This window comes from Loxodonta africana, chromosome 1 (assembly GCF_030014295.1).
Source record: "Loxodonta africana isolate mLoxAfr1 chromosome 1, mLoxAfr1.hap2, whole genome shotgun sequence".
Classification (NCBI taxonomy): domain Eukaryota; kingdom Metazoa; phylum Chordata; class Mammalia; order Proboscidea; family Elephantidae; genus Loxodonta; species Loxodonta africana.
The window spans coordinates 150,109,954-150,123,368 of record NC_087342.1 but is presented as its reverse complement, the minus strand read 5'-3'; the positions used below and the strand labels follow the sequence as shown (position 1 = coordinate 150,123,368).

At 38.8% G+C, this 13,415-nt stretch overlaps 1 non-coding gene across 1 annotated transcript; it reads right to left on the bottom strand.

Annotated features, from left to right (window-relative positions):
• Positions 1–666: 666 nt before the first annotated feature.
• LOC111750388 (5S ribosomal RNA) lies at positions 667–785 on the bottom strand. Its single transcript, XR_002785534.1, has one exon. It is a non-coding gene; the product is annotated as a 5S ribosomal RNA (ribosomal RNA).
• Positions 786–13,415: the final 12,630 nt, after the last annotated feature.

Here is a 13,415-nt window from a genome sequence, read left to right as displayed (position 1 = left end):
GGAGGCAATTCAGATTTTTGATTTATTGTTTTGTTAACTTTGGTGAGTTATGAGGTTTTTTAAAAAGAATTTTTAAAATGCGTTGAGCTGGAATTGTTCATAATATCCTCTAATGATATTTCAATATATGTGGGCTCTGTAGCATTATCCATTTTTTAAACTGAATTGATTTTTAGTTTGGAATAATTATAGATTCACAGGAAGTTGCAACAATAGTATAGAGAGATCTTGTATCCCTTACCCAGTTTCCCCAAATGGTAACATGTTACATAACTGTAGTACAATATCGAAACCAAGAAATTGACCTTGGTACCATCCACAGGCCTTATTTAGATTTTGCCAGTTCTACATGTGCTCCTGTGTGTATGTGTGTGTGTGTGGTTCTATTTAATTTTATCACATGACAATTTGTGTAGCTACCACCACAATCAAGACAGGACGATTCCTTCACCACAAAGACGCTTTGTGCTACCTAAAACCACAGTGTCAATTTTCACTTTATATATTTTTAACGTGTTGCCGTGGAGTCCATTTCCACTCATAGCAACCCTATAGGACAGAGTAGAACTGCCTCATAGGGTTTCCAAGCAGCACCTGGTGGATTCAACCTGCTGACCTTTTGGTTAGCAGCCCTAGCACTTAACCACTACACCACCAGTGTTCCCAAGCCTACAGCACCTGGCATTCCCAGGAGTTCTCCCATCCAAGTACTAACCAGGCCCGACCCTGCTTAGCTTCTGAGATCAGATGAGATCAGGTGCTTTCAGGGCCATATGGCCATTGCCATATTTTTAGGCTATGTTGTTATGTGCATAAAAATTCAGAATTACTATCAGTATCTTATAATTACCCCCTTCATCGTTATGAAGTGTCTCTTTATATCTAGTAATACTTTTTGGCTTAAAGATTTAAAGATATGAGTATTATCTTAATTTTCTGTTAGAGTTTGCAAGAGGGTACAGGCTTCCCCTATGGCTGCTCCACGCTCTTTTTCCTGCCCACATTTAGCCTCCACGAACTCATTAACTGCTTTACCTGAATTCTTTTTGCCTGTATCCAGCAGCATCCACCCCTGGTAACAAGTACTTGTGTCCCATCACTCCCTGCAGGTATCTGTCTCTCCTTAAATTTGAGGCTATTGACTAATAGTCTGAGTTGTCTGATGGGTTAAAAAAAAGTCATGAATTTGTAGTTTGTTCAGCTTCTATTTTTGTTGTAAGGTTTGGACCATTGTTCTTTTTAGTGATCTACATGCCAAGGAGAAACTAAATAATGTCAGAAATCAATTATTTTCAATTAACAACAAACAAAGAAGAAGAAGAAGAAAAAAAACCAGCTTACCATACCATGATGAAGAAAAAGCAGCTGAGAACTCTGCAAGGGAGGAGATGGGGTAACAAGACAACCCGTAACCAGAAGTTGGCCCAAAGGGCCTCTAAAGTGAGAATTTCTTATCGTTGGAGGCTGCAGGAAGATTCACAGACATTGCATGTTGATAACACATGATGTCAAAACAAAAAAAACAGGTGGGATCAGCCATGTGTTAGAAAATAGCAGAATAGAATGTCCAACTAAGATGAGGAATGAGAGAAATCTTTGTGGAGACCATCAATGACGAAGAACCCTATAAATCAAAAAACCAAACCTGTTGCCATAGAATCAATTTTGACTCACAATGACCCCATGTGTTATAGAGTAAAACTGCTCCATAGGGTTTTCTTGGCTCTAATCTTTAGGTGAGCAGGCCATCAGACCTTTTTTCCATGCTGCTGCTAGGTGGGTTCCAACAACCGAACTTGAGGTTAGTTGTTGAGTATAAACCATCTGTACCACCCAGGGATTAAAAAAAAAAAAAAAAAACCTTGCCATTGAAAAACCTTGCCATTGAGTTGATTCTGACTCATAGCAACCCTATAGGGTAGAGTAGAATTGTCCCATAGGATTTTCAAGGAGTAGCTGGTAAATTCGAACTGTTGACCTTTTGGCTATCAGCTGAGCTCTTAATCTCTGTGCCACCAAAGCTCCAAGAATACTATAATACATTAAAAAATCCCACTGCCTAGTGCCACGTTGTGATGAAGTGTTTTCCTGAGTCCGGATACCATCTCAGGAAGGAGGAGGGGAAGGGTAAAGGTCTTAAAAGATTTGTCTGAAATCCTGCTTAAACTTTGCATTGATGCAGCTTAAAACCCTGAATTGACTGAATATTTACCTAGAAAAGATGAGATTTTTAAGTCTGAATCATAAAGTGTAAAATTGACACTTATACACACCTACACCCACCTACCCTCTTCCCGCCCCCACGCTCCAGTTACAGGACTCCCAAGGGAGTCACAGGTGCAGGGCTGTTGAAAGCAAAGACACATGGAAGGAGGTACAATGGACACACATAAAATACTAAAAAGGGACCTGAGGATTCTGTGTAGAGCAACAAGTAGTCATCCATTCATCATACCTATTCTCCCTGGCCTCACTCTGTCAGTTTGTTGTACTGTGGTGGTTTCTGTGTTGCTACGATGCTGAAAGCTATGCCACTGGTATACAAATACTAGCAGGGTCACCCATGGTGGACAGGTTTCAGCTGAGCTTCCAGACTAAGAGGGACTAGGAAGAAGAACCCAGCAGTCTACTTCTGAAAAGAATTAGCAAGTGACAACCTTATGTGTAGCAGTGGAACATTGTCTGAGGTAATGCTGGAAGATGAACCCCTTGGGCTGGAAGTCAAAAGATGACTGCGGAAGAGCTGCCTCCTCAAAGTTCAGTCTATCTTAACAACACGAGTGGAGTCAAGCTTTTGGGACCTTCATTTGCTGATGTGGCGTGACTCAAAATGAGGAGAAACAGCTGCAAACATCCATTAATAATAGGAACCTGGAATGCACAAAATATGAATCTAGGAAAATTGGAAATTGTCAAAACTGAAATGGAACACATAAACATTGATATTCTAGGCATTAGTGCAATGAAATGGACCAATATTGGCCATTTTGAATCAGACAATCATATGGTCTACCAGGCTGGAAGTGACAAACTAAAGAGGAATGGTGTTGCATTCATCATCAAAAAGAACATTTCAAGATCTATCCTAAACTATGATACTCTCAGTGATAGGATAATATCTATATGCCAAGAAGGTTGGCCAGTTAATATGACTCTAATTCAAATTTACACACCAACCACTAATGCCGAAGATGAAGAAATTGAAGATTTTTACCAACTTCTGAAGTCTGAAATTGATCAAACATGGAATCAAGATGTCCTAATAATTACTGATGATTGAAATGCAAAAGTTGGAAACAAAGAAGAAGGATCGATAGTTGGAAAATGTGGTCTTGGTGATAGAAACAAAGCCAGAGATCACATGACAGAATTTTGCAAGACCAACAACTGCTTCATTGCAAACACCCTTTTTCAACAACATAAGTGGTGACCATACACGTGGACCTCGCCAGATGGAATACACAGGAATCAAATTGACTACAACTGTGGAAAGAGATGATGGAAAAGCTCAATATCATCAGTCAGAACAAGGTCAGGGGCCGACTGTGGAAAAAAAAAAAAAAAAAGGAACAGACCATCAATTGCTCATATGCAAGTTCAAGTTGAAGCTGAAGAAAATTAGAACAAGTCTACGAGAGCCAAAGTATGAGTATATCCTACTTGAATTTAGAGGCCATTTCAAGAATAGATTAGATGCATTGAACGCTTATGACCAAAGACCAGATGAGTTGTAGAATGACATCAAGGACATCATACATGAAGAAAACAAAAGGTCATTAATAAGACAGGAAACAAAGGAAAGACCAAAATGGATGTTAGAAGAGGCTCTGGAGCTTGCTGTTGAATGTAGAATAGCTAACACGAATGGAAGAACGATGAAGTAAAAGAGTTCAACAGAATATTTCAAAGGGCTGCTGGAGAGGACAAAATAAAGTATTGTAATAAAATGTGCAAACACCTAGACTTAGAAAACCAAAAGTGAAAACATGCTTGGCATTTCTCAAGCAGAAAGAACTGAAGAAAAAATTCAAGCCTCCAGTTGCAATATGAAGGATTCTATGGGCAAAATAATGAACCACAGAGAAAACATCAAAAGAAGATGGAAGGAATATACAAAGTCACTGTACCAAAAAGAATTGCTCGACATTCAACCATTTCAGGAAGTAGCATATGATCAAGAACCAATGGTACTGAAGGAAGAAGTCCAAGCTGCACTGAAGGCATTGCCAAAAAACAAAACTCCAGGATTTAACGGAAGATCAATTGAGATGTTTCAACATACGGATGCAGTGCTGGAAGTGCTCACTTGTCTCTGCCAAGGAATTTGGAAGACAGCTACCTGGCCAACCAACTGGAAGACATCCATATTTGTGCCCATTCCAAAGAAAGGTGACCAACCAAATGGGGAATTATCGAATAATATCATTAATATCACACACAAGTAAAATTTTGCTGAAGATCATTAAAAAGCAGTTGCTGCAGTGCATTGAAAGGGAACTGCCCAAAATTCAGGTCAGATTTAGAAGAGGACTTGGAATGAGGGATAGCATTATGGATGTCAGATGGATCCTGGCTGAAAGCAGAGAATACCAGAAAGATATTTACTTGTGTTTTATTAACTATGCAAAGGCATTCAACTATGTGGATCATAGCAAATTGTGGATAACATTGCAAAGAATGGGATTTCCAGAACACTTAATTGTGCTCATGCTGATAGATCAAGGGGCAGTCATTCAAAAAGAACAAGCGAATACTGGTTTAAAGTCAGTAAAGGTGCGTGTCAGGGCTGTATCCTTTTACCATACTTATGCAATCTGTATGCTGAGCAAATAATCCGAGAAGCTGGACTATATGAAAAAGAACAAGGTATCAGGAAGATTCATTAATAACCTACGTTATGCAGATGACACAACCTTGCTTGCCAAAAGCAAAGAGGATTTGAAGCATTTACCAATGAAGATCAAAGACCACAGCCTTCCATATGGATTACACCTTAACCTAAAGAGAACAAAAAACCTCACAACTGGACCAATAAGCAATATCGTGATATATGGAGAAAAGATTGAAGTTGTCAAAGATTTCATTTTACTTGGATCCACAACCAACACCTATGGAAGTACCAGTCAAGAAATCAAAAGATGCATTGCATTGGTCAAGTATGCTGCAAAAGACCTTTCAAAGTGTTAAAAAACAAACACGTCACCTTGAGGACTAATGTGTGTCTTACCCAAGCCATGTGTTTTCGATTGCCTCATATACTTGTGAAAGCTGGACAAGGAGACTGAAGAAGAATTGATGCCTTTGAATTATGGTGTTGGGAAAGGATATTGAACATACCATGGACTGTCAAAAGAACCAACAAATCTGTCTTGGAAGAAGTAGAGTCAGATTGTTCCCTGGAAGGGAAGATGGTGAGACCATCTCATGTATGTTATCAGGAGGGACTAGTCTTTGGGGAAGGACTTTATGCTTGGTAGAGGGTCAACAGAAAAGAGAAAGACTCTCAGTGAAATAGATTGACACAGTGGCTGCAACAATGGGCTCAGGTACAACAATGATCATGAGGATGGTAAAGACTGGGCAGTATTTCTGTTGTACGTAGGTTCACTATGAGTCGGAACCGACTTGACAGCCCCTGAGAACAATAACAACATTCTCCCTGGAGACTGTTTGCGCTCTCGTTCCTTTCTCCTTCCAGGAGCAGTCAGGCTAGCCAGGCATCCAGGAACAACTATAGGCAACCAAGTTTGAGTTGAGACTCTGTCAGTCTAAGAGACCATGTATTTTCTCTGGCCAAGGTGATGTGTTGAAGGCAGCTGGCATCATGAGGAAGGCTGTTTAGAATCTGGACAGTTTCTTCTGCTCTCCCTTAAAAAAAAAATTACCACATAGGGTTTCCAAAGAGCGGCTGGTGGATTTGAACTGCCAACGTTTTGGCTAGCAGCCATAGCCCTTCACCACTATACCACCAGGGTTTCCTGCTCTCCCCTAAAGACTTTCATGTGGCCCAATGTAATTGTTTGCATAAAAGTATTCCTGAATTCTCAAAGTAATGGACACATTTACATTTAAACAAAAGCACAAAGTGCCTTTTGAGCCCAAATATAATTTTTGTGTGTGTGTGCTTATGTATAGACTTGAATGTTTGGAAAATTCACCACAGAAAAGCAACTTTATCGGAGGGAAGATTTTTGATAAATCATTTAGAATTGTGACCATAACTCCTATGAATTATTTTTTAAATCGTGTTTAAGTCTCTGTGTACTTAACATTTCTAACCTAGATACAGCATGCTGGGCTATGATAATGATGATGATTAGAGGCTATTTGACAAACTAATTCTTGCTAAAGCGTAACACGGAAGCAATGTTTTATCTCTCCCAGAAGCATTTGTGTTTCAGAAAACATACAAACAAAAACCAAACCAGTGGCTGTTGAGTTGATCCTGACTCACGGGGACCTCATGTGTGGCACAGTAGAACGGCTCCATAGGGTTTTCAATGGCTGTGACTTTTAGAAAGTAAATCGCCAGGGCTTTCTTCCAAGGTGCCACTGGGTGGCTTTGAATATTCAGCCTTTGGTTAGTAGTTGAGTGCTTAACTGTGCGCCACCCAGGGACTCCATTGTGTTTAAGAAGAGGACTGCAAAGAACCCAAAAGAATAAATGCTGAATGGTGTAATTTGAGTTATCAGCAGCTTAAGGATAGTTTAGGGCTGGTCCTAAAACCTTTAAAACTTAGCACAGAGGCATCTACAGACTCTGATTATATTTGAAACCCAGCATGGATTCCATAATCCCGGTATCAATTACTAAAATAGTTATCCTTGTTCTTCATCCCCCAGAGCATAAATCTCTGGAAAGAACCTCTCTATCTCGGTTGCTAGCAGAAAAATTGTAGGTTCAAATCCACCCAGAGGCCTCTGGAAGAAAAACTCGGTGATCTACTTAGAAATAATCAGCCATTGAAAACCCTATGGAGCGTATTTGTACTCTGACACACGAGGGGTGGCCATTGAATAGGAATTAACCCTATGGTAACTTGTCAGATGTAATTTGTTCATCCAGCATGAGGTCATACTGGGATACAGTGGGCCCAAATCAGATACAACTCTTGTCCTTATAAGGAGTAGAGAAGAGACAGAGAGAGGCAGATACAGGGATAAGGTGGCCATATGAAGATGGAGGTAGTTACGCTAAGCCAAGTAATCCCTGGGGCGACCAGAACCTGGAAGAAAAAAACAAGGATTTTCCCCTATAGCCTTTGCCGACACCCTGAATTTGGATTTATAGCCTCCAGAGCTTTCAAAGAATAAATTTCTGTTTTAAGCCACCCACTTTGTGATGCTTTCTTATGGCAGTCCCAGGAAACTAATAGAACCGCTCTCTGGGGGAAGTAGCAGAGAAATGGCTAGCTCACCTTTACAGCTATAGACACTTCCTTACTTCAGCCTACCGACCAGCAAGGGGAGAGTAAGGATAATTGAATCTGATGCCTTTTAACGGACATCAAGACTACTGAATCCAAGAATGTGGACTGATCTTCCAGGGGTTTATCCTACATATTAAAGATAAAAGAGAAATGGATTCAGCTCCAGTCCACATTAACTATCCTGGCCCTTTGGCTGCCTGCCCACTGTCAGACGTTTTGAGATCCTCAAACTGTGTTCTGCTGAATATAAAAAGAAAAATATAGCAAGTGGTATAATAGCGTTTGTCAGTTTCATTTACAGCTCGTTTAGCTTGGCTGAATTAATGAGTACCTATTAGGCTTGCAAGGATTTCTTTACACGTTCTTAAAAGATGCTACACGATTAAATATCTGAGGTAGAATAAAAGCAGAGGTGGAAAAAAATGTCTCAAATTACTTATATTGGTATTTTTTAGAGCAGCTCGTTTTTACTGGTCGAGGACGTTTTATTGTTGGGTGCTTCCCACGTGCGGATCATGGCGCGGAGCACAGTGGGCTTCTCCTTTCTGAGTCATGCTTGTGTTGTTCTCTAAACTCCTGCAGCATTTCTCATCTTTGGTTATTCTGGGGCACATTCTCGTTGCTGTCCTTGAGCAGTTTTTAAAAAAATTTTGTCTATGTCTTATTCTACCTTTGGATTACAAGCTTTGTTAGGCAGACATGGTATTTTCCAGCTTCGTATTCCCCATAGCACTTAGCTAAGTGTTTCACACATAGTAACATCACTGCTCTCAAATCGATTCCAACTCACAGCCATGCTATGGGACAGAGTGGAACTGCTCCTAGGACTTCCAAGGCTGTAAATCTTTATGGAAGCAGGCTGCCACGTCTTTCACCTGTGGAATGGCTTGTGGGTTCAAACCTCCAAACTTTCAGTTAGCAGATGAGTGCTTAACCACTGCATGACTAGGGGTCCTTTCACACATAGAAAGATGTTCATAAACAGTTTTGAATTAATAAATACAAAAAAAAAGAAAGAAATGTTATTGTTTCTAAAAGCTTATACGTAATAGTAATAATGATGAGCAAATGGTTTTTTTTTTTTTTTAAGCACTCTCTATGCTCCTGGTGAAGCCCTGGTGGCACAGTGATTAAAAGCTTGGCTGCTAACCAAAAGGTCAGCAGTTCGAATCCACCAGCTGCTCCTTGGAAACCCTATGGGACAGTTCTACTCTGTCCTATAGGGTTGCTATGAGTAGGAATCAACTTGATGGCAATGGTTTTTTTTTATACTCCTGGTGGAGTACCTGGATGGCCAAATGGTTAAGCACTTGGCTGCTAACTGAAATGTTGAAGGTTCAAGTCTACTCAGAGGTGCCTCAGAAAAAAGGCCTGGTAATCTATTTCTGAAAAAATCAGCCACTAAAAACCCTATGAAACACAGTTCTACTCTGACACACAAGGAGTCACAATGAGTCTGAATCAACTCGATGGCAACTGGCCTTGAATACTCATGACACTAAGCTTGGTTAAATACACTACCTCATTTAATCACGTCCCCGTCTTAAGAGGACACGACAGCCTTACAGAGTTTAAGTAAATATTAATTTAACATTACACACTCAGATCTAAGATTTAACCCCAGGTCTGACTGACTCTAGATCCTGTGACCTGAACCTTTATACCATACATTCTGATAATTTTTAATGGCCGTTGATATTTTTGCATTAATACTTTATCATTATTACTATGATATTCAATATACAAGAGCTTTGGTTGTGCAGTGGTTAAGCACTCAACTGCTAATCAAAAGGCCAATTATTCAAACCCACCAGGCACTCCACAGGAGAAAGATGCGGCAGTCTACTTCCGTAAAGATTTACAGCCTTGGAAACCCTGTGGGTCAGTTCTACTCTGTCCTATAGGGTCGTTATGAGTTGGAATGAACTCAATGGGAATAGGATTCAATATACCAGAATTAAACGTTAAAGTTCCTGAACCCTCTAGAGCAAAAGATCAAGGATAAGCACTGAAATAGGTTGGGAGAATGCATTACTGGCCTTGAAGCTCCCATTATGGCCTGACGAACTTTGGTATCTATGAATAGTCAAGACAGATTTAGATGGGGTGAAACAGCAATCTTGTTCCGTTTTTTAGATACCATGGTTCTTAATAGAGCGAGAGAATTTTATGGTACAAGATTGTTAATTTAAAAAGTGCTCTACAGTTCTTTTGAGTAACCAGGGACTGTAATATACTAATTTGCTGTGAGCCATCAAGTTGATTCCGACTCATAGAAACTCAATATGACAGAGTAGAACTGCCCCATAGGGTTTCCTAGGCTGTAATCTTTACAGGAGCAGATTGCCAGGTCTTTTGCCCTGTGGCGCTACTGGTGGGTTCAAACTACTGATCTTTTGGTTAGTAGATAAACACTTTAACCTTTGCATCACCAGGGCTCCTTTTTAATACTTAATAGAGAGGTATTATTGCACCACTACTTTACTATTATGCACATTTATTGAGTATCCATAAAGGGCTAGAAGTATGCTTAGACATTTTGAATGTATTACTGAATGGAATGTTGCACCTGCCTTCAAGGTGCTTATAGTCTAGCAGGTGAGCCCTGGTAAACAGTTGGGTAAACAATTACAATGAAATTTGCTGAATACAATAGATGCTCATAGACAATGCTAGAGAAACTGGAGTAGAAACAATTCTACCTCAGGGTAAAGAAAAGATATTAAGCATTCTTAATGAAGAACAGGTCTTTAGAGTATGCTGGTACTGGAGCTGAGGTGGTAGCAAATGAGCAGCTGATAGAGGGCTTGTTTCTGGGGACTAGATTTGCTTGTCAGAATGGATAGAGCCAAGGATCCAGGAAGGTCCCAGAAGAAGACAGAAGATGAGTGTATAGGAGAGAGGTTAATCAGGCTTAGTAGGATGTGCTAGCAGAAGAAGTGAGCACAGCAATGAGTAAGTCCTGGAGCAGATAAAGAGCAATCAAATAGTTGGCCTCAGGGACATCTGGAACAAGCAATGGGGGCCCAGCCACAAATACCAGGCCTCAAGGACAAGACTGGATCTAATAGCCAATGAGGGAGTTAAGCCAGTTCCTCATCCTTAAGAGCTATGGAATCTTGTTAGGGATCCTTGGTAGTTAGAGCTGGACCTTAGGGTTATCATAAGGAATAAGATCAGAGCAAGAATAGCCTTAAAACTGACTTAACTATGAACCCCAATGCTTCAGTGCAGGGCTTCTCAAATTTCCCCAGAGGTAGAAAATGGTTGGATTCAGAGCTTGAGTAGGGTAGTTATAGGATGAAGCAGAGACTGCAAGAGGAAATAATAAGCTCCAGCTATGGGAATTTGAGTAAAGGAGGCTAATGAGCCTCGATATGTCACCATAGGTAATACTCTAGGCTCTTCTCTGTCATCATAGAACCCAAAATACTAATGGTTTATTTATCATTTTATTTTAAGTAATGACTTTGGTGGAATAATGATATACCTAAGTAACTTATTTGGCAGTCCTGTCTGTTACTATTGAAATGTTTGTGAGACTTTTCATATTTTTAGAAAATCTTTTTGTTTCTAATTACAATAACTTATTCTAGCACCTGAGAAAAATTAGCACCATAACATTTAATTCATAATTTTAGATAATTTGAAAATGGCTACTCTGAAGTTTATTTTTGATTGATTTGTTTTAACAATCATTTATGAAGCTAATTAAGTTAGTCATGGTTGTAAGGAAAGTTCTTAAACAACTTGTGAACAGTTTTCGAGTACACTTAAATACTTTAAAAGCTACAATTTGTATACTAGTAGTTGATAATTGTAAAAAAAAAAAAGCATTTTCAATTCATGAAAGTAATTTCTTTAGTAAAATTTACTGAGCACCTCATGGATAACCCCATGGATAATGTTGAATCATTACAGGTGGTTTGATAAGGACTTTCTTGATTTTAAATGACAAAAACCCAACTTGAATAAACTTAGGCAAAAAAGGATGATTTTATTACTCTCAGCTGCTGGAGGAGCAGGGGTTCAGCTGGGCTTTCTGAGATTGCTGGAACCAGGAGTGGAGTGAATGTCTCCAGGGCTCCCTCTCTCATTTCTGCTTCTCCAGCCTTTGACAGGTTTCTCCTACATGGTATGGGTCCATGGCTGCCTTCAGCGTTAGAGTGCCACATTTCACTGTATTCACTACCACAGAGAAACTGCAACTATTTCTCTCTGTAACTGAATTTAAATTCTGATAAGAGTTACTATTGTCCTTGCTTGAGTTAGATATACATCCCTGGACAAATCAAGTATGGCCAAGGGAGTCAGAGTATTGTGGTTATTTCAACTTGGATGAACCACATATATGTAGGTTAATTGCTATGACTTAAGAATAGATTGAAGCATTTTTAAAAAGAGAACTTACATAAGAATGAATGGAAAGGCACACTGTATCTCTCTATGAGAACACTCAGTAACACAAATAGTTCAAAAAGTTAGTCATTCAAGCACTCAAAAAAAAATTTATTAAGGATCTCCTTTGTACTTTTTTTTTTTTTTTTTGTACTAGGCACTTTATTAAGCAATGGAAATTCTCCCTAAATTATATATAACTTCAATGCAATTCCAACCAAAACCCAGATGAATGTTTTAAGGACATTGACAAAGTGATTCTGAAGTTAATAATGAAAAGAATGTGCTTAAGAATAGTTTCAACATTTTTTAAGATAATGTTTTCAGTATATGTAGATATACTATATGACACGGCTACGAAATAAAGGAGGAGGGAGAGCTCTATATGGTGGTAAGTTTTCTACAGTCCTTTTGAAGTGATAAAATTTTGATTCCAAGCAGGTTGTGAAAAGTTAAGTATACGTATTTTAGAGAAATCACTAAGACCTATACAAAGAAACATAGTTAAAAAAAATTCACATTAGATAAATTAAAATGGAAGATTAAAAAAAATGTTCGAACAACTCAAAACAAGGTAGGAAAATGGAGAGGAATGAAAAACCAAGGAAATAAACAGAAAACAAATAATAAAATGGAAGGCTTAAATACAAACATATCAACAATTACATTAAATGTAACAGGTCTAAAAAATCAATTAAAAGACATAGACTGTCAGAATGGATTTAAAAAATGTGACCCAACTATATGTTGGCTACAATAAACACACTTTGAATATAATGATGCAGGTGGATAAGTACAACGATAAAGATGGGTAAGAAAAACTTTGAATAAAATCATATAGGTGAATATAATGATAAATGGTAAAAGTATGAAAAAATATATAACATGCAAGCACCAATCAGAAGAAAGTTGGAATGGATATCTTAATATCAGACAAAAGAGACTTTGGAGTAAATATATGTACCAGTTAAAGAGGGACATAACGTAATGACAAAAGGGTCAATTCAATAAGAAGGCAAAACAATCATAAATGTGTATGCACCTGGCATCACAGCTTCAAAATACATGAAGCAAAAACCTACAGAACTGAAAGGAGAAAGAAACAAATCCACATATACATTTGGAGACTCCAATACCCCTCTACCAGTAATCAGTAAAGACAAAAACCAGCAATGATACAGAAATACTGAACAATGTCATCGATTTTGACAATTTACTCATTGACATGTGTAGAACATGCCACCTGTCTTAGTTTTCTAAGACTACCATGATGAAGTACCACAAAGTGGGTGGCTTTAAAGAACAGAAATTTATTTTCTCACAGTTCTGGAAGTTAAAAGTCCAAATAAAAACAAAAACAAAACTAAGCCCATTGTTGTCACATCAACTCCTTCTGAGAGTTTCAGAAGAGAAACTGTTTCATGCCTCTCTCCCATTTTCTGGTGGCTGCTGGCAATCCTTGGGGTTCCTTTGCTTGCAGATGTATCTTCACATGGTGCCTTCCTGCTGTATGTTACTCTCCCTGCCTCTGTTTTTCCTTTTATAAGACAACACTCAGAAAGAATTTGGACTGGGATCCTCCCTACT